General features: G+C 38.6%; 1 protein-coding gene across 1 annotated transcript in view; it reads right to left on the bottom strand.

Annotated features, from left to right (window-relative positions):
• The window catches only part of LOC134736458 (putative uncharacterized protein encoded by LINC00269), a 72,418-nt gene that overhangs the window by 4,257 nt on the left and 46,462 nt on the right, over positions 1-21,699 (bottom strand). The gene's annotated exons all lie outside the window — the stretch shown is intronic.

Below are 21,699 nucleotides of genomic sequence, written 5' to 3'. Positions count from 1 at the left end.
TCAACCATTGTGGAAGACCGTGTGGTGATTCCTCAAGGATCAAGAACCAAAAATACCATTTGACCCAGCAATCCCATTACGGGGTATATACCCAAAGGATTATAAATCATTCTACTATAAAGACACACGCACATGTATGTTTATTGCAGCACTATTTACAATAACAAAGACTTGGAACCAACACAAATGCCTATCAATGATAGACTGGATAAAGAAAATGTGGCACACATAGAGCATGGAATACCATGCATCCATAAAAAAGGATGAGTTCATGTCCTTTGCAGAGACATGGATGAAGCTGGAAACCATAATTCTCAGCAAACTAATACAAGAACAGAAAACCAAACACAGCATGTTCTCACTCATAAGTAGGAGTTGAACAATAAGAACACATGGACACAGGGAGGGGAACATCACAAACCGGGGACTGTCGGGGGGTTGGGGGCAATGGGAGGAATAGCATTAGGACAAATCCCCAATGCATGCGGGGCTTGCAACCTACATGATGGGTTGATAGGTGCAGTAAACCACCATGGCACACGCATAACTGTGCAACAAACCTGCACGTTTTGCACATGTATCCCAGAACCTAACGCATAATCTTAAAAAAAGAAAAGAAATTGGTGAATAATTTTATCCCTCAATTTTCATAGGAATACAAAGTTTAAAAGAAAAAATACCTTCTGACTGAAAGAAAAATGTTTTTAATGATCTTTGGATGCAAAGCACAAAAAAATCACAAAAGGAGGAGAAGATCTACTTCATCAGAGAGCCATCTCCAGGTTCCATATAAAGGCTCAGCAATAAGCATTCAAATAAAGCCACATGTAAATGACATACTTGGCATCTGACAATCATTTGGGACTTTTCTTTCTTTCCAACAAAACAAACAGTAAGAATTCATTTTTCTCACTCAGTGGGAGAGAAATCTTTGGAAGAAATTGATGACCAAAAACCCAGTGGCAGTATTCTATATAGAAGAACAGCAGGCTAGCTATGTCACAGCTGATGTGTCACTGACCATGCCATCACAGTGATTTTAATAAAACCAGTTTTTTCTTTTCAGAGAACCCAGAGCACAAAGGACAATTCATATCAGTTTGAAAGAACCAGCAAAAAGAAAAGGACTGAAGATGTTAAATGTATTTTGACCTTAAAAGTCTTTTGCATTGCTTCAACAGAACAGATTTCTCAGTGTCTGAGTTTATATGCTTGCACTAGGAGGAATTTTGTGTCACTGAAAAGAGACTTTAAATTATGATATTAAATATGATAGGAGAAGCATACTCAGAAAGAATGAACTGTTTTTAACAGAAGTTTTTGTGAAGGAATGGTTTGTATTAAATCTAAATACCAACATTTTAACCAAAATAGAAAGACTCCATTCAGTATGGATGTCTATTCATAACTATACCTGGATAGATAGTTTTTAACTCTGAATTTTATGAAGTTTATTTTAACTCAGAATACTTTGGGAAGAGCTGAATCTAATGTGACATCAGAACTGTGTGTAATTAAACATAAATGTATATAATTGCAAGGAAATATCGAGTAGATGAGTATTAGATGGGTAATGCCACGTAGTGTGGAGATTAAGATAAATGAATTCAAACAGAGGTTTATTGAGTAACACACATTAGCATGAGCTTGAGCAAAGCAGTTTGCCTTCCCAATTTTCTCACCTATAGAATGGAAATAAGAGTACCTACCTCATACTTTTATTGGAAAAGCTAAGTAAAATAAATCAATTAGCATAGAACTAACTCACACTAAGCACTTAATACTGTAAAATGATGATAATGTGTGGTAATGAATATGACAATGACATCAACCTTGAGCTCCTTTTCAATGAAGATTATCAGTATAGATCTGCTCCAATCTGGTCTGAATATTTGCTCTTTCCTATCTCACTCTAATTATCATTGTGTTCTATCGTTTCTTTTTTTTAGTAGTATTTGATATGTGGAGAATATTTGTTTGTTCAGTCCCTACTACTCTTTGTCTGTACACTACAGATACATGAAGCTCTCTTTCACCTTAGTTCCCACAGTGATTTTTATCCCCCTACTATGCCTTTAAAAGTAAACTACCTACTTACTTGCTAGTACTGGAATGACATATTTTCTCTTGTTTGAAATTGCAGCCCTTTTCTGCCTATGTTCTCTGGTATGAGAGCACCCACTTTCTTTTTGGAATCCAACTGATAATGAACTACCCAATTATGTGAAAACATGATTTTTTCTGCGTTACACTTGCCTCTAACAGCTAAATTACATCATGGCTATTATTCTGGATTAGCCAGCATTAGGCTCAGCATTAGGCTCAAATACTCTGCCCTATCATTGTTTGTTGAGCTACATTAAATTAGATCAGAAGATAGCATCTTACAGTGGTATATCAGGAAACCTTTGGATAGTCTTTCTTCAGCCCAATAATATCTTGGCCATTAATTGTGTGAAGAGGCTTCCTTCATCAAGGAATTCATGAACTTGATTTAATATCAGTAGGAGATCACAGTGCCACAAAGTTCAGGTATTGAATTTTCACAAGCCAATTTACATAAATTAAAATAATAGAAGGAAACAGAAACACAGGAGTCACTTCAGTCTATTCAGCTCTATTTGACATCGTAAGGATTTTGCCTGCTTGCCACACTGGAATATTTTTATTCGTAAATATAACAAAAGTATTTCCACTTGATGCCATTATTCATCTGGACACTGGGGAGTCATCTATGGCCATGTTCACAGAGGTGGACTATGAAGACCTGCAGACTATCTGCTCTCCCTAACTCAGGTGCATAGTCTCCCCTGCTCTGATGCTTAAAATATTTCAGTGAAAAGGACTTCAACAGCCAAAAGCTGAAAAAGCAATGAAGGTTATGGCAGATTATTAATTAATGTCATTGTTAAGTAGAGAATAAAACAGATGTCTTTCAAACCTTTTGAATTATTCCTATCTCAGAGTTTTGCACACTTTTATAACTACCTGCTTTTAAAATAATATTCTTAATACATTTAGGATCTGCCAAGGAATACAAAGATTTTCTCTGGTCTTCAGTCCTAATTCTCTAAAACATAAATAAAAAAGCAATGGGCTATAAGTCAGGAGATTTAATTTCTTGGTGCTAAAATTAGGGATACACAATGGATTTCATAAAACCATATAAATTAAAATTGTTGGCCGGGCGTGGTGGCTCAGGCCTGTAATCCCAGCACTTTGGGAGGCCGACGTGGGCAGATCACGAGGTCAGGAGATTGAGACCATCCTGGTGAACATGGTGAAACCCCATCTCTACTAAAAATACAAAAAAAATTAGCCGGGCATGGTGGCGGGCGCCTGTAGTCCCAGCTGCTTGGGAGGCTGAGGCAGGAGAATGGCATGAACCCGGGAGGCAGAGCTTGCAGTGAGCCAAGATTGCGCCACTGCACTCCAGCCTGGGCGACAGAGCAAGACTCCGTCTCAAAAAAAAAAATAAATAAATAAATTGTTAAATGGGGGAAGACAGATGAATATGACATAAATGAGTAAACTTTGCCACCAGAAAGTCTGCATTGATTCTCTTCAACTCCACTCTTTCTCAGGTCTTTGGAGAAAAGGAAATCAAAAGCAAGCAAATGGACAATGCTGCCATAATTTGAGGTTCTTGTTCTGTACATGACTTAAGCCACAGGACATAGTCTGAACAAGCACAATGAACACCTGTAACCAGCTCGTAGGCCCAATGTGGCAGAAATAGCCTGGAGCATTAAGCTGGAAGGACAATTATTTTCACCATGTTCCTCTTTTACCAGGTAACTGAGGGAAGCCCAGCGACAGTACCTCATTCCATAGATTTACTGAGCACAAGATAACTTCTTATCTAAGCTAATACATAGATATAACCTGCTTACAGAAAATAAGCTTTTGAGAACCTGAGAAAGCAAATACTGGCAAAGTATGGGTGTCCAGGAAGTGGAGGGAGTTGGACAATAAAGTAGAAGAAAAAATAAATAAACTTCACAATTCTTAGCTACAGCCATAGCCCCATTTAAACATTTCAGATATTATGTTTTCTCCACTGTCTTTATTTCCCAGTTTTCTTTTTTCTTGATTAGGCTACACTGTTTTATTGGCTCTTTTAAAAAACCAATTATCAATTTTAGTTTTCTATTTTTTAAGTAATTAATTTTCATGTTTATTGCTATTATTTCCTGATTTTCTTGTAATTACAGGGAGAGCAGCTTTTATGAACACTAAAGAGGTGGCTCCAGGCCTATTATTAGACATGTTAATCAGGGATACTTAGATATGTACAGCTTTCTTTACCCATCAAGACATGACTGAGTTATCCCGATACTTTTAAACATTCCTCCAAGGAGAAGCACTTACACTCATTGTGCAAGCACTTCTAGGATGGATATGAAGACCTGAGGATATAAAGAAGGTAACTCAGCAAAAACTTAGCTGTTTTTCTTAACCCTTTAAAGGTGTTGACTGCATAAAAAGTATCACCAGTGTAAAAACCTTGTACAAAAACTAGAGACAAGAAAAAAATGCGTCAAAATGTGCTGCTTTTCTTCTTGATCTACGTACCCACCTCAAGTATGTTGCATTAAGTATAATTTACTACTCACACCAAATAAGTTAAATGTGTGGTCGCTTACAATCAACCCATTGCCCAGCTGAAATCTGTTATTCTTCTTTTTCCAACCTTCTGTTAGAATGTTTATTTTTTCCTCATTATTTATTATTTATCTTTATTTATTTATTATTGTTAATGTTTAAAACTGAGTTTTCCTCTGAGTACAACTTTATCTCAAAAATGTTGCTATGTACTGTTTCACTATTTTTATTTCTAAATATTTTATAATTTCATTTTTTCAAATGTGTAATTTTGAAAATTTTAAAATGATTATATTTTACTTGTTTTTATTATTAACTTAGAGTTTTACTACAATATTATCAGGAAACACAGTATTATGGGCTTTCAGTGTTAACATTTAGAAGACTATTTCTTGAGTGTTTGCAAAGAAAGCAAATTCTCTGTTATTGGGATATATGTCTGTTAATTTCACTTCATGAAGTATTTATCTATTAATTTCCCCATACTCCTTGAGATGAGAACTTAAGAAAAAAATCTGAATTCAGATGTGGCTAAATAGTCATAAAGAGTACAAGAATACAAGTGAAAAGAGTACAAGTTCTATTTGATGAACTCTATTGCCTTTACTTCTCTCATTTTGTTCTGTGTCCCCAAGAGTTATCCTGTTCTGGGGGAGAATAAAGTATCATTCAAGGAAGAGTTGTATTTTTTAGAATAGCTATGTTGAGAAACAGAAAAGAAAAAAGGTTACTGACAAAGAGATACCTTTGTAGCAGGGATGTCCTAGATGAGGTTGGAAGCCATTAATTTATCAGAACAGAAACCAACACAATTATGCAATTTTTACAAGCAGGATTCATCACACTTAGTTTAGCAGTGGTGCTGGATTGATTTAAGATTGAGCTTTTACGGGAGTGGCATGCTGAAAGGGAACTGAGGCTTAAAAACTTATATACAGTGTCTATGCCGAATAGAAATAGAGGGACTGGGTAATAAAATTTCCCAAAATTTGTAGATAAGATTTGTAATACAAATAATAATTGATACAATTAGTGAATTTTTTGCCATCAGGAGTGAGGAAAGGAAGGAGTTCAGCTTGACTTCAAAAGTCTATGTGACTCATGGGAATTCAGAGGGAGTATGTTGGAGGAGATGATAGTAAGTTTCAGATATGATGAGTCAGAGATTTATACTTTCTTCCACTAGACTGCAGTTCCATAGATAGGGTCTTTGTTTGTCCTGTTCTCCATGATTTCTCCATCATTATCCACAATGCCTGGAACATAATACATGCTCAATAAATAATTGTTGACAGAAAAAAATAAAGGGATGATATATGGGAAAATAGTAGAAAATATAATGGTCAATAAGTACAAATATCTCAATATGTTTTGGTAGTCCCCCACAGTGGAATACCTTGTAGCCAATAATAGATCCAGGCATACCTCAGAAACACTGTGGGTTCAATTCTAAACTATCACCATAAACTGAGTCACATTAATGTTTTTTGTTTCCCAGTATATTTAAAAGTTATTTTTACACTATACTATATTAAGCATGCAGTAGCATTGTGTCTTAAAAAACAATGTATGTACATAATTTTCAAATATTTTATTGCTAGAAAGTGCTAAAAATTATGTGAGCCTTCGGCAAATCATGATTTTTCTGCTGGTGGAGGGTCTTTTCTTGTTGAGGTTGGAGGCTATGAATTTGTCAGAAAAGAAATCAACACAATTATGCAATTTTCACAAGCAGGGTTCATCACGCTTAGTTTAGCAATGGTGCTGGATTTATTTAAGATTGAGCTTTTATGAGACTGACATGTTGAAAGGGAACTGAGGCTTGATGTTGACAACTGCTGATTAAACAAGATGGTGGTTGCTGAAGGGTTGGGGCAGCTGTGGCAATTTCTATAAAACACATAAAGTATAGCACATCCATTGACTCTTCCTTTTATGAAAGATTTCTTTGTAGCATGTGATGTGATGCTGTGGTTTTTATGTTTGTTTGTTTGTTTATTTATTTATTTATTGAGACAGGGTCTGGTTCTGTTACCCAGGCTAAAGTGCAGTGGTGCAATACAATCTCTGCCTCCTGGGCTCAAGCCACCCTCCCAACTCAACCTCCCAAGTAGCTGGGACTACAGGGGCACACCACCACACTTGGCTAATTTTTGTATCTTTTGTAGAGACAGGGTTTCTCAATGTTGCCCAGCTGGTCTCAAACTGCTGAGCTCAATTTATCTAGCTGCCTTGGCCTCCCAAAGTGCTAGGATTACAGAAGTGAGCCACCGCGCCTGGACATATGATGCTGTTTGTTAGCATTTTACCCACAGTAGAACTTCTTTCAAAATTGGAGTCTATCCTCCAAAACCTGAGAACTTTTATCAACTAAGTTTATGTAATATTCTAAATCCTTTGTTGTCATTTCAACAATATTTGCAGCCTCCTTACCAAGCATAGATTTCCTCTCCAGAAATTACTTTCTTTGCTCATCTGCAAGAAGTAACTCTTGATCCGTGCAAGTTTTATCATGAGACTGCAGCAATTCAGTCACATTTTCAGGTTGTACTTCTAATTGTGGTTCTCTTGCTATTTTCACCATCTCTGCACTGAAGTCTTGACCCTTCAAAGTTATCCATTAAGGTTGGAATTAACATCCTCCAAACTCTCGTTATTGTTGATATTTTGACCTCCTTCAGTGCACCACAAATGCTCTTAAATGGTGTCTAGAAAGGTAAATCCTTTCCAGTAGGTTTTCAATTTACTTTGCCCAAATCCGTCACAATCTATGGTAACTATAGCCTTAAAAAATGTATTTCTTAAATAATAAGACTTGAAAGAAAGTTTGGCAGGACTCAGTGGCTCGTGCCTGTAATCCCAGCACTTTGGGAAGCCCAGGCAGGTAGATCACTTAAGGTCAGGAGTTCCAGGTCAGCCTGGCCAACATCGTGAATCCCCATCTCTACTAAAAATACAAAAATTAGGTGGGCATGGTGGCATACGCCTGTAATCCCAGCTCCTTGGGTGGCTGAGGCAGGAGAGTTGCTTGAACCCGGGAGGCAGAAGTTGCAGTGAGCCAGTATCACACCACTGCACTGCACTCCAGCCTGGGCGACAGAGCGAGACTCTGTCTAAAAAATAAAAAGAGGCTTGAAACTTTGATTTATGGGCTACAGAATGGATGCTGTGTTAGCAGACATGAAAATACATTAATCTTCTTTTACATCTCTATGAGAATTCTTGGGTAATGAGGTGCATTGTCAGTGAGTACAATAATTTGAAAGAAATCTTTTTTTCAAAGCAGTAGATCTCAATAGTGAGCTTAAAATACACAGTAACCATGCTGCAAACAGATGTGGTATCATCTAGGCTTTGTTGTTCCCTTTATACAGCACAGGCAAAGTTGATTTAACATAATTTTGAAGGGATTTAAGATTTTTCTAATGGTAAATGAGCATTGGCTTCAACTTAAAGTCACCAGCTGCATTAGCCCCTAACAAGAGAGTCAGGGTGTCCTTGAAGCTTTGAAGCCAGGTATTGACTTCTCTCTAGTTGAGAAAAGTTCTAGACAGCATTTTCTTCCAAGAGAAGGCTGTCTCTCCTACATTGAAAATACGTTGTTTAGTGTAACAACCTTCAGCACTTACATTAGCTAGATATTTCTGAATATCAGTATTTACTGCCACTTTTTTGTTATGGGGATGGCTTCTTAAAAACTAATCTATGCTAGCTTCAAACTTTTCTTCTGTAGCTTCCTTACTTTTTTAGTCTTCATAGAACTGAAGAGAGTTAGGGCCTTATTCTGGATTGGGCTTTGGCTTAAGGGAATGTTGTGGCTACTTTGATCTTCTATGATGACTACTCAAACTTCTTCCATATTTCCAATAAGGCAGTTTCACTTTCTTATAATTCTATCATTCATGTCTTCACAGGAGTAGCACTTAATTTCCTTCAAGAACTTTCCCTTTGAATTCACAACTGGCTAACCATTTGGCTTAAGAAGCCTAGCTTTTGGCCTATCTTGGTTTTCAACAAGCCTTCTTCATTAAGCTTAATCATTTCTAGCTTTCAATTTCAAATGAGAGGGGTGTGACTCTTCCTTTTATTTGAACACTTAGAGGTCACTGTAAGTTAATAATTGGTCTAATTTTGATATTTTTGTGCCTCGGGGAACAGGGAGTCTGAAGAGAGGGAGAGAAACTGAGGAATAGCCAGTCAGTGGAAGAGTCAGAGCACGTATTAAGTTTGCCATCTTACATGGACACAATTTGTGGCATCCCGAAACAACTAAAATAGTAACATCAAAGATCACTAATCACAGGTCACCATATCAGATATAATAATGAAAAAGTTTGAAATATTACAAGGATTACCAAAATGTGACACAGAAACACAAAGTGAGCACACGCTGTTAAATAGAAAAATGATGCCAAGATTTGCTGGATGCAAGGTTGCCACAAACCTTGAATTTGTAAAAAACACAGTATCTGCAAAGAGCGATAAAGCATTATTCTACCATATAGTAGAATGATATTTAATGATATAAAAACATTCATGCTATAAGAAGTAGAAAAGAAGATGTTATAAAATTGTGTCTAAGTACGATAAAATTTGTTTTGTAAATAACAATTTACTAAATAGGTATCTACATATAACATTGTTTATATTAGGGTGGTGTAATAATAAATAATTTTTTATTTTCTTGTCCTTGATCATTTCTATTTCTAAATTATGTTTAACCATTTTCTTGTTTGCTTCTCTTTTGATTAAAGATGAACAGAAGCCAAATTAGGATCAAACAGAAACACTTCTGTTCTAGTTACTAACTTGATAATGTTCTAAGCAGCAAACAAAAGATTTCTTTCATTAATGTTGTCCCCAAGAACTGAATAAGTTTACTTTCTAAAGTCAAGCCCCTTGCTTAGGGGGGAAAAAATTAAGGAATGTGGGGGTTTTAATTTCTGTTGTTGCTTCATTTGGTCAAATTTTGTTTTATTTGGGCAACGAAAGTTGGTCTTTTGTGTGTGTGTTCTTTCTTTTGCAAATTTGTTAGTTACAATAATAATAACCATCTGTGGCACAGATAGGCTCTTATTTTTACTTATTCATTTTCCTTAGCAGCAGTCTTTGTGATAAACCTTTGTTGCAAAAGGATTTTTAAAAGCAATAATTTTTTTTCCTTCTATATCCAACTCACCAATTTTTCTTCCCATTCTTCAGGAACTTATTATTTAGAAGATTTTATCATTTCTGGGTAATATCTTTTTTTTTTTTAAGCCACACAAATTCAGCAGTGAGAGGATTGTATACCAACTTTAGTGACACTAATGTTAATAAGTTCTGATAGCCCATTACCAGTGAACCAGCCTCTAGGTGATATCCTTTTATGTACTTTTTTGTCATTGTTTGTGGGGACTAAAAATTATAGGAGATAAAAATGAGGTTGTCAAATTCCAAGATATAGAATTATAGAATTTACAGGGACCTTAAGACTATGTCAACTATGCAACTATTTTATGAATGAGGACAAGAGATTGATAATAAATTGCTAATTAGTGCCTACCTTGCTAGTTAGTGCCTGCATTGCCAGTCAGTGCCTATATTGCTAATTAGTGCCTTTTCACTTTTTGTTGCTATGACTACCACCTTCAGGAAGAGGAAGTTACTCATTATAAAATACACATGCTAAATGTCAAGATCTCTAGGTTTTGATAATGTCAAAACTTAATATTATTGCTAAACTCATTTTTTATTCTTCTAAGTAATGTTTTCTAATATTATCAAATAATTTTCAGCAGCTCTTATCATTAAGTGGTTTTTCTACCTCCAGCTGTTGCAGAGTCAAATGATTGTCACAGAGGTGAAATCATTTCATGAAGACTCAGCATGACTTCCCTTAAAATGCACTTAGAAGCAGGGCCAAGATGGCTGACTAGAAGCAGTGGCATTCTGAGGCTTCCATCGAAGAAAATTATAAGTGTGTGAATCCATCACTGGCAACCGAGATATCCAGGTTCTCTCATCAAAATTGACTAGAAGTCTGGCATGACCCTCAGAGAGAAGGAAGAACAGTGTGGTGCAGTGGCCCACCTGAGAGCCACATAGGGCAGAGGAACCCCCCTTCCCCCAAGCCAAGGGGTGTGGCGAGTGAGCATGCTACCCAGCTGAGGGAACTGTGCTTTTTCTGCAGAACTGTGCAACCCATGGACTGGAAGATCCCACTTGCAAACCCATGTCACCAGGGCCTAGTGTCCCAGCCCCAGAATGCACAAATTCTTAGAGCCTCTCAGCTGGAATCTGCTTAAGCCTACCAAACTCCCAAGGTGAGGGGTGACCAGCACTGTATGTGGCTGCCTACTGTCTAAGCCCTTTGAGCTCCTTGTGAGAGGAGCAGCAGCCAGCAATGGGACTTGCAACTGCCTAACGCACTAAGCTCACTGGGTGGGGAAAGGGTGGCACCAATTTCCATAGCTCCAGGCTGTGCTTTTCCCCTGCTAGAGCCAGGGGGGCTGGACGGCTTGGTCCCAAGACTTGTCCCCACAGCCCAACACACCAGCTGTGGTAGTCTGTGGCCAGAGTGCCTCTTCAGGCCTAAATTTGACCCATCCTTCCTCATTGGCTGGGGTTTCCCTGCAGGAACTCCAGTAACTCCACTCAGAGGCTCCATGACAAAATCCAGATCTCCCTGGGCCTGAGCACCTAGGGGGAGGGGTGACCACAGTCTCTGTGGACCAGCAGACTTAGCATCACCTCCTGGTAGTTCTGAGGAATTTGGGTAGCCCCAATGAGTGGGTTTTCCCCCAGCAAAGCACACCCCTTCCACCAAGGAACAAAATGCTTCATTTAATGGGTTCTGCTCCCCATGCCACCCAACTGGGTGAGACCCTCCAACAGGGGTTGTCAGACTCCCTATACAGAAACAATCCTACTGGCATCAGGTTTGTTCCCTTCGAGGTCAGAGGTCCCAGAAGAAGGAGGAGGCACCCATCTTTGCTGTTCTCCAGCCTCCTTGAGTGACATCTCCAGGTGCAGGAGCAAATCAGATGAATAGGCCCTGAAGTGAACCCCCAGCAAACTGCAGTGGCCCTACAGAAGACCTATTGAAAGAAAAACAAACAAGCAGAAAGCAACAATAGCAGCATCAACAACAACAAAAAAAGGCTCCCAAAAAACCCCATCCAAGGGTCAGCAGCCTCAAAGACCAAAACTAGACAAACTCACAAAGATGAGAAAGAATTAATGAAAAAAATGCTGAAAACTCAAAAGGCCAGAGTGCCTCTTCTCCAATGATCGCAATGTCTCTCTCCATCAGGGGTGCAGAAATGGATAGAAGATCAGAGGGATGAATTGACAGAAGTAGGCTTCAGGATATGGGTAATAAAAAACTATGTTGAGCAAAAGGAGCATGTTCTAAACCAATTCAAAGAAGTTAAGAACCTTGATAAAAAGTTATAGGAATTGCTAACTAGAATAACCAGATTAGAGAAGAACATAAACGACCTAATGGAGCTGAAAAACATAGCATGATAACTTTGTGAAGCATACACAAGTATCAATAGCAGACTCAACCAAGAAGAAGAAAGAATAACAGAGTTTGAAGACCACCTTGCTGAAATAAGTCATGCAGACAAGAAGAGAGAAAAAAGAATGAAAAGGAATGAAGAAAATCTCCAAGAAATATGGTACCTCATAAAAAGACCAAACCTAAGATTGATTGGAGTACCAGAAGGAGATGGGGAGAATGGAAACAAGCTGGAATACACACTTCAGGATATGATCCAGGAGAACTTCCCCAACCTAGCCAGACAGGCCAACATGCAAATTCAGGAAATACAGAGAACACCATTAAGATACTCCATGAGAAGATCACCTCCAAGACACATAATCATCAGATTCTCCAAGGTTGAAAGCAAGGAAAAACTGTTAAGGGAAGCCAGAGAGAAAGGCCAGGTCACCTACTAAGGGAAGCCCATCAGACTAACAGCAGGCCTCTCAGCAGAAATGCTACAAGCCAGAAGAGACTGGGGGCTAATATTCAACATTCTGAAAGAAAAGACTTTTCAACCCAGAATTTCATGTCCAGCCAAACTAATATTCATAAGTGAAGGATTAATAAAGTGTTTTTCCAGACAAGCAAATGCTGATGGATTTCATTACCACCAGGCCTGCTCTGCAAGAGGTCCTGAAAGAAGCACTAAATATGGAAAGGAAAAACCGGTACCAGCCACTGCAAAAACACACCAAAATATAAGGACCAATGACACTATGAAGAAACCGCATCAACTAGTGTGCAAAATAACCAAATAGCATCATGATGACAGGATCAAATTCACACATAACAATACTAATCTTAAATGTAAATGGGCTAAATGCCCCAATTACAAATTGGATAAGGAGTCAAGACCCATTGATGTGCTGTATTCAGGAGACCCATCTTACATGCAAAGACACATATAGGCTCAAAATAAAGGAATGGAAGAAAATTTACCAAGAAAATGGAGAGAAAAAAAAAGCAGTGGTTGCAATCCTAGTCTCTGACAAAACGGACTTTAAACCAACAAAGATCAGAAAAGACAAAGAAAGGCATTACATAATTGTAAAGGGAACAATTCAACATAAGGGGCTAACTATTCTAAATATATATGCACCCAATACAGGAGCACCCAGATTCATAAAACAAGTTCTTAGAGACCTACAAAGAGACTTAGACTCCCACACAATAATAGTGGGAGACTTTAACAACCCACTGTCGGTATTAGATCAACAAGAAAGACAACTAACAAGGATATTCAGGGCTTGAACTCAGCTCTGGATCAAGTGGACCTAGTAGATATCTACAGAACTCTCTACCCCAAATCAACAGAAAATACATTCTTCTCAGTGCCACATGGCACCTATTCTAAAATTGACCACATAATTGGAAGTAAAACACTCCTTAGCAAATGCAAAAGAATGGAAATCATAACAAAGAGTTTCTCAGACCACAGTGCAATCAAATTAGAACTCAGGATTAAGAAACTTACTCAAAACTACACAAATACATGGAAATTGGACAACCTGCTCCTTAATGACACCTGGGTAAATAATGAAATTAAGGCAGAAATCAAGGAGTGGTTTGAAACCAATAAGAACAAAGAGACAATATACCAGAATCTCTGGGACACAACTAAAGCAGTGTTAAGAAGGAAATTTATAGCACTAAATTCCCACATCAGAAAGCTAGAAAGATCTCAAATCAACACGCTAACATCACGATTAAAAGAGCTAGAGAGGCAAGGGCAAACTAATCTAAAAGCTAGCAGAAGACAAGAAATAACTAAGATCAGAGAACTGAAGGAGGTAGAGACGTGAAAAGCACTCAAAAAAAAAAAGAGAGAGAGAGAGAGAATTAGGAGCTGTGTTTTTGAAAAAATTAACAAAATATATAGCTAGCTAGACTAATAAAGAAGAAAAGAGAGAAGAATCAAATAGACACAATAAAAAATAATAAAATGGATATCACCACTGACATTAAAGAAATACACACTACCATCACAGAATACTATAAACAACTCTATACAAATAAACTAGAAAATCTAGAAGAAATGGATATATTCCTGGACACATACACCCTTCAAAGACTAAACCAGGAAGAAGTCAAATCCCTAAATAGACCAATAACAAGTTCTGAAATTGAGGCAGTAATTAATAGCCTACCAACCAAAAAACACCAAGGACCAGACGGATTCATAGCTGAATTTTACCAGAAATACAAAGAGAAGCTGGTACCATTCTTTCTGAAACTATTCTAAACAATTGAAAAGGAAAGACTCCTCCCTAACTCGTTTTATGGAGTGAGCATCATCCTGATACCAAAACCAGGAAGAGACCCCCAAAAAAAGAAAACTTCAGGCCGACATCCCTGAGGAACATTGATGCAAAAATCCTCAATAAAATACTAAAAACCAAATCCAGCAGCACATCAAAAAGCTTATACATCATGATCAAATTGGCTACATCTCTGGGATGCAAGGCTTGTTCAACATATGCAAATCAATAAAAGTAATCTATCACATAAACAGAACCAAAGACAAAAACCACATGATTTTCTCAATAGATGAAGAAAAGGCCTTTGATAAAATTCAACATCCTTTTATGTTAAAAACTCTCAATAAACTAGGTACTGATGGAATGTATCTCAAAATAATAATTGTTATTTATGACAAACCCACAGCCAATATCATATTGAATAGGCAAAAGTTGAAGCATTCCCTTTGAAAACCGGTACAAGACAAGGATGCCCTCTCTTACCACCACTAGTCATCATAGTATTGGAAGTTCTGACCAGGGCAGTCAGGCAAGAGAAAGAAATAAAGGTATTCCAATAGGAAGAGAGGAAGTAAAATAGTCTGTCTGCAGACAACATGATTTTATGTTTAGAAAACCCCATCATCTCAGCCCCAAAACTCCTTGAACTGATAAGCAACTTCAGCAAAGTCTCAGGATACAAAATCAATGTGCAAAATTACAAGCATTCCTTTGTACCCAAAATAGGCAAGCAGAGAGTCAAATCATGAATGAACTTCCAATTAAAATTGCTACAAAGAGAATAAAATACCTAGGAATGCAGCTAACAAGGGATGTGAAGGACCTCTTCAAGGAGAACTACAAACCACTGCTGAAAGAAATAAGAGAGAGCACAAACAAATGGAAAAACATTCCATCCTCATGGATAGGAAGAATCAATATTGTAAAAATGGCTATAACACCCAAAGTAATTTGATATTTAATAGTATTCCCATCAAACTACCATTGATATTCTTCACAGAATTAGAAAAATCTATTTTAGGAGGTGGGTTCCAAGATGGCCGAATAGGAACAGCTCCAGTCTGCAGCTCCTGTTGTGATCAATGCAGAATACAGGTGATTTCTGCATTTCCAACTGAGGTACCTGGCTCATCTCATTAGGACTGGTTGTACAGTGGGTGCAGCCCACGGAGGGTGAGCCAAAGCAGGGTGGGGCATCACCTTACCCGAGAAGTGCAAGGGGTCAGGGGATTTCCCTTTCCTAGCCAAGGGAAGCTGTGCCAGACTGTACCTGGAAAAAGAGGACACTCCCACCCAAATACTGCGCTTTTCCCAAGATCTTAGCAACTGGCAGACAAGGAGATTCTCTCCCATGTCTGGCTTGGTGGGCCCCATGCCCACGGAGCCTTACTCACTACAAGCACAGCAGTCTGAGATCGAACTGTGAGGCAGCAGCATGGCTGGGAGAGGGGCGTCTGCCATTGCTGAGCATGAGTAGGTAAACAAAGCAGCCAGGAAGCATGAACTGGGTGGAGCCCACAGCAGCTCAGCAAGGCCTACTGCCTCTGTAGACTCCATCTCTGTGGGCAGGGCATAGCTGAACAAAAGGCAGCAGAAACTTCTGCAGATTTAAATGTCCCTGACAACTCTGATGAGAGGAGTGATTCTCCCAGCATGGCATTTGAGCTCTGAGAATGGACAGACTGCCTCCTCAAGTGTGTCCCTGATGCCTGTGTAGCCTAACTGAGAGGCACCTCCCAGTAGGGGCAGACAGACACCTCCTATAGGTGGGTGCCCCCTGGGACGAAGCTTCCAGAGGAAGGATCAGGCAGCAATATTTGCTGTTCTGCAGCCTCCACTGGTGATACCCAGGCAAACAGGGTCTGGAGTGGACCTCCAGCAAACTCCAACAGACCTGAAGCTGAGAGACCTGACTGTTAGAAGGAAAACTAACAAACAGAAAGGAATAGCATCAACATCAACAAAAAGGACATCTACACCAAAACTCCATCTGTAGGTCAACAACATCAAAGACCAAAGGTAGATAAAACCATAAAGATGAGGAGAAACCAGAGCAGAAAAGCTGAAAGTTTTAAAAACCAGAGTGCCTCTTCTCCTTCAAAGGATCACAGCTCCTTGCCAGCAACAGAACAAAGCTGGATGGAGAATGATTTTGACAAGTTGAGAGAAGAAGGCGTCAGAAGGTTGGTAATAACAAACTTCTCCAAGCTAAAGGAGCACGTTTGAACCCTTCGCAAGAAAGCTAAAAACCTGGAAAAAAGGTTAGACGAATGGCTAACTAGAATAAATAGTGAAGAGAAGACCTTAAATGGCATTATGGAGCTGAAAACCATGGCACAAGAACTTCGTGATGCATGCACAATCTTCAATAGCCGATTCAATCAAGTGGAAGAAAGGGTATCAGTGATTGAAGATGAAATTAATGAAATAAAGTGAGAAGACAAGGTTAGAGAAAAAAAAGAGTAAAAATAAATGAACAAAGCCTCCAAGAAGTATGGCAGTATGTGAAAAGACCAAATCTACATTTGATAGGTGCACCTGAAAGTGATGGGGAGAATGGAACCAAGCTGGAAAATACTCTTCAGGATATTATCCAGGAGAACTTCCTGAACCTAGCAAGGCAGGCCAACATTCAAATTCAGGAAATACAGAGAATATCACAAAAATACTCCTTGAGAAGAGCAACCCCAAGACACATAATTGTCAGATTCATCAAGGTTGAAATGAAGGAAAAAATGTTAAGAGCAGCCAGAGAGAAAGGTCGGGTTACCCACAAAGGGAAGCCCATCAGATTAACAGTGGATCTCGAAGCAGAAACCCTATAAGCCAGAAGAGAGTGGGGCCAATATTCAACATTCTTAAAGAAAAGAATTTTCAACCCAGAATTTCATATCCAGCCAAACTAAGCTTCATAAGTGAAGGAGAAATAAAATCCTTTACAGATAAGCAAATGCCAAGAGATTCTGTCACCACCAGGCCTGCCTTACAAGAGCTCCTGAAGGAAGCACTAAACATGGAAAGAAACAACCAGTACCAGCCACTGCAAAAACATGCCAAATTATAAACACCATCGATTCTATGAAGAAACTGCATCAATTAACGGGCAAAACAACCAGCTAACATCAGAATGACAGGATCAAATTCACACATAACAATATTAACCTTAAGTGTAAATGGGCTAAATGCCCCAATTAAAAGACACAGACTGGCAAATTTGGTAAAGAGCCAAGACCCATCAGTGTGCTCTATTCAGGAGACCCATCTCTCTTGCAGAGACACATATAAGCTCAAAATAAAGAGATGGAGTAAGATCTACTAAGCAAATGGAAAGCAAAGAAAAAATCAGGGGTTACAGTTCTAATCTCTGATAAAACAGACTTTAAACTAACAAAGATTAAAAGAGAAAAAGAAGGCCATTACATAATGGTAAAGAGATCAATTCAACAAGAAGAGCTAACTATCCTAAACATATATTCACCCAATACAGGAGCACCCAGATTCATAAAGCAAGTCCTTAGAGACCTACAAAGAGACTTAGACTCCCACACAATAATAATGGGAGACTTTAACACCCCACTGTCAATATTAGACAGACCAATGAGACAGAAGGTTAACAAGGATATCCAGGACTTAAACTCAGCTCTGCACAAAGCAGACCTAATAGACATCTACAGAACTCTCCACCCCAAATCAACAGAATATACATCCTTCTCAGCACCACTCATTCTAAAATTGACCACATAACTGGAAGTAAAGCACTCCTCAGCAAATGGAAAAGAACAGAAATCACAACAAACTATCTCTCAGAACACAGTGCAATCAAATTAGAACTCAGGATTAAGAAACTCAACCAAAACTTCACAACTACATGGGAACTGAACAACCTGCTCCTGAATGACTACTGGGTAAATAACGAAATGAAAGCAGAAATAAAGATGTTCTTTAAAACCAATAAGAAAAAAGACACAGCATACCAGAATCTCTGGGACACATTTAAAGTAGTGTGTAGAGGGAAATTTATAGCACTAATTGCCCCCAAAAGAAAGCAGGAAAGATCTAAAATTGACACCCTAACATCACAGTTAAAGAACTGGAGAAGCAAGAGCAAATAAATTCAAAAGGTAGCTGAAGGCAAGAACAGGCAAGAGCAGAACTGAAAGAGATAGAGACACAAAAAACCCTTCAAAAAATCAATGAATCCAGGAGCTGGTTTTTTGAAAAGATCAACAAAATGGATAGACTGCTAGCAAGAATAATAAAGAAGAAAAGAGAGAAGAATCAAATAGACACAATAAAAAATGATAAAGGGGATATCACCATCGATCCCACAGAAATACAAACTACCATCAGAGAATACTATAAACACCTCAATGCAAATAAACTACAAAATCTAGAAGAAATGGATAAGTTCCTGGACACATATATTCTCCCAAGACTAAACCAGGAAGAACTTGAATATCTGAATAGACCAATAACAGGCTCTGAAATTGAGGCAATAATTAATAGCTTACCAACCAAAAAAAGTCCAGGACCAGATGGATTCACAGCCGAATTCTACCACAGGTACAAAAAGGAGCTGGTACCATTCCTTCTGAAACTATTCCAATCAATAGAAAAAGAGGGAATCCTCCCTAACTCATTTTATGAGGCCAGCATCATCCTGATACCAAAGCCTGGCAGAGACACAACAAAAAAAGAGAATTTTAGACCAATATCCCTGATGATCATCGATGCGAAAATCCTCAGTAAAATACTGGCACACAGAATCCAGCAGCACATCAAAAAGCTTATCCACCATGATCAAGTGGGCTTCATCCCTGGGATGCAAGGCTGGTTCAACATATGAAAATCGATAAATGAAATCCATCACGTAAACAGAACCAACGACAAAAACCATATGATTATCTCAATAGATGCAGAAAAGGCCTTTGACAAAATTCAACAGCCCTTCATGCTAAAAACTCTCAATAAACTAGATACTGATGGGACATATCTCAAAATAATAAGAGCTATTTATGACAAACCCACAGCCAATATCATAATGAATAGGCAAAAACTGGAAGCATTCCATTTGAAAACTGGCACAAGACAAGGATGCCCTCAGTCAGCACTCCTATTCAACATAGTGCTGGAAGTTCTGGCCAGGGAAATCAGGCAAGAGAAAGAAATAAAGGGTATTCAATTAGGAAAAGAGGAAGTCAGATTCTCCCTGTTTGCAGATGACATGATTGTATATTTAGAAAACCCCATTGTCTCAGCCCAAAATCTCCTTAAGCTGATAAGAAACTTCAGCAAAGTCTCAGGATACAGAATCAATTTGCAAAAATCACAAGCATTCTTATACACCAATAACAGACAAACAGAGAGCCAAATCATGAGTGAACGCCCATTCACAATTGCTTCAAAGAGAATAAAATACCTAGGAATCCAACTTACAAGAGATGTGAAGGACCTCTTCAAGGAGAACTACAAACCACTGCTCAACAAAATAAAAGAGGACACAAACAAATGGAAGAACATTCCATGCTCATGGGTTGGAAGAATCAATATCGTGAAAATGGCCATACTGCCCATGGTAATTTATAGACTCAATGCCATCCCCATCAAGCTACCAATGACTATCTTCCCAGAATCGGAAAAAAACTACTTTAAAGTTCATATGGAACCAAAAAATAGCCCGCATTGCCAAGACAATCCTAAGCAAAAAGAACAAAGCCAGAGGCATCACGCTACCTGACTTCAAACTATACTACAAGCCTACAGTAACCAAAACAGCATGGTACGGGTACCAAAACAGATATATAGATGAATGGAACAGAACAGAGTCCTCAGAAATAACACCACACATCTACAACCATCTGATCTTTGACAAACCTGACAAAAACAAGAAATGGGGAAAAGATTCCCTATTTAATAAATAGTGCTGGGAAAACTGGATAGCCATATATAGAAAGCTGAAACTGGATCCCTTCCTTACACCTTATACAAAAATTAATTCAAGATTGATTAAAGACTTAAATGTTAGAACTAAAACAATAAAAGCCCTAGAAGAAAACCTAGGCAATACCGTTCAGGACATAGGCGTGGGCAAGGACTTCATGACTAAAATGCCAAAAGCAACAGCAACAAAAGCCAAAATAGACAAGTGGGATCTAATTAAAGAGCTTCTGCACAGCAAAAGAAACTACCATCAGAGGGAACAGGCAACCTACAGAATGGGAGAAAATTTTTGCATCTGACAAATGGCTAATATCCATAATCTACAAAGAACTCAAACAAATTTACCAGAAAAAAACAACCACATCAAAAAGTGGGCAAAAGATATGAACAGACACTTCCCAAAAGAAGACATTTATGCAGCCAACAGACACATGAAAATATGCTCATCATCACTAGTCATCAGAGAAATGCAAATCAAAACCACAATGAGATACTGTCTCATGCCTGTTAGAATGGCGATCATTAAAAAGTCAGGAAACAACAGATGCTGGAGAGGATGTGGAGAAATACGAACACTTTTACACTGTTGGTGGGAGTGTAAATTAGTTCAACCATCGTGAAAGACAGTATGGTGATTCCTCAAGGATCTAGAACTAGAAATACCATTTGACCCAGCAATGCCATTACTGGGTATATACCCAAAGGATTATAAATCATACTACTATAAAGACACAAGCACACATATGTTTATTGCAGCACTATTCACAATAGCTAAGACTTGGAACCAACCCAAATGTCCATCAGTGATAGACTGGATTAAGAAAATGTGGCACATACACACCATGGAATACTATGCAAACACTGCATGTTCTCACTCATAGGTGGGAATTGAAGAATGAGAACACTTGGACACAGGGTGGGGAACGTCAAACACCAAGGCCTGTAGGGGGGTGGGGGGCTGGGGGAGGGATAGCATTAGGAGAAATACCTAATGTAAATGACAAGTTGATAGGTACGGCAAACCAACATGGCACATGTATACTTATGTATCAAACCTGCACATTGTGTAAATGTACCCTAGAACTTAAAGTATAATCATAATAATAATAAAGAACTCTAGTTCAAGTGTTGAGGAGAGGGACAATTGGCCTTCAACAGAATCACAGCAGGTCTTAGGGCCAGGAAGCCTAAGAATTATGTAGTGAAATGGCAGGGGGGACTTGTGGGAAGGGAATGTGACTTTCCCAAAAGAATGCTCCCCGAAGAAAGGTAAAGGGGACCAGCTGTGTTTCTTCCCTATTCCATCCTCCCATCTGGGTGGAGTTCTGGAGGCTCATATGGGCAGGACCTATGACTTTCTGAGCC

This window comes from Symphalangus syndactylus, chromosome 4 (genome assembly GCF_028878055.3).
Source record: "Symphalangus syndactylus isolate Jambi chromosome 4, NHGRI_mSymSyn1-v2.1_pri, whole genome shotgun sequence".
NCBI classification, from domain to species: domain Eukaryota; kingdom Metazoa; phylum Chordata; class Mammalia; order Primates; family Hylobatidae; genus Symphalangus; species Symphalangus syndactylus.
The sequence above is the reverse complement of the archived record's forward strand: the minus strand, read 5'-3'. Positions and strand labels throughout refer to the sequence as shown.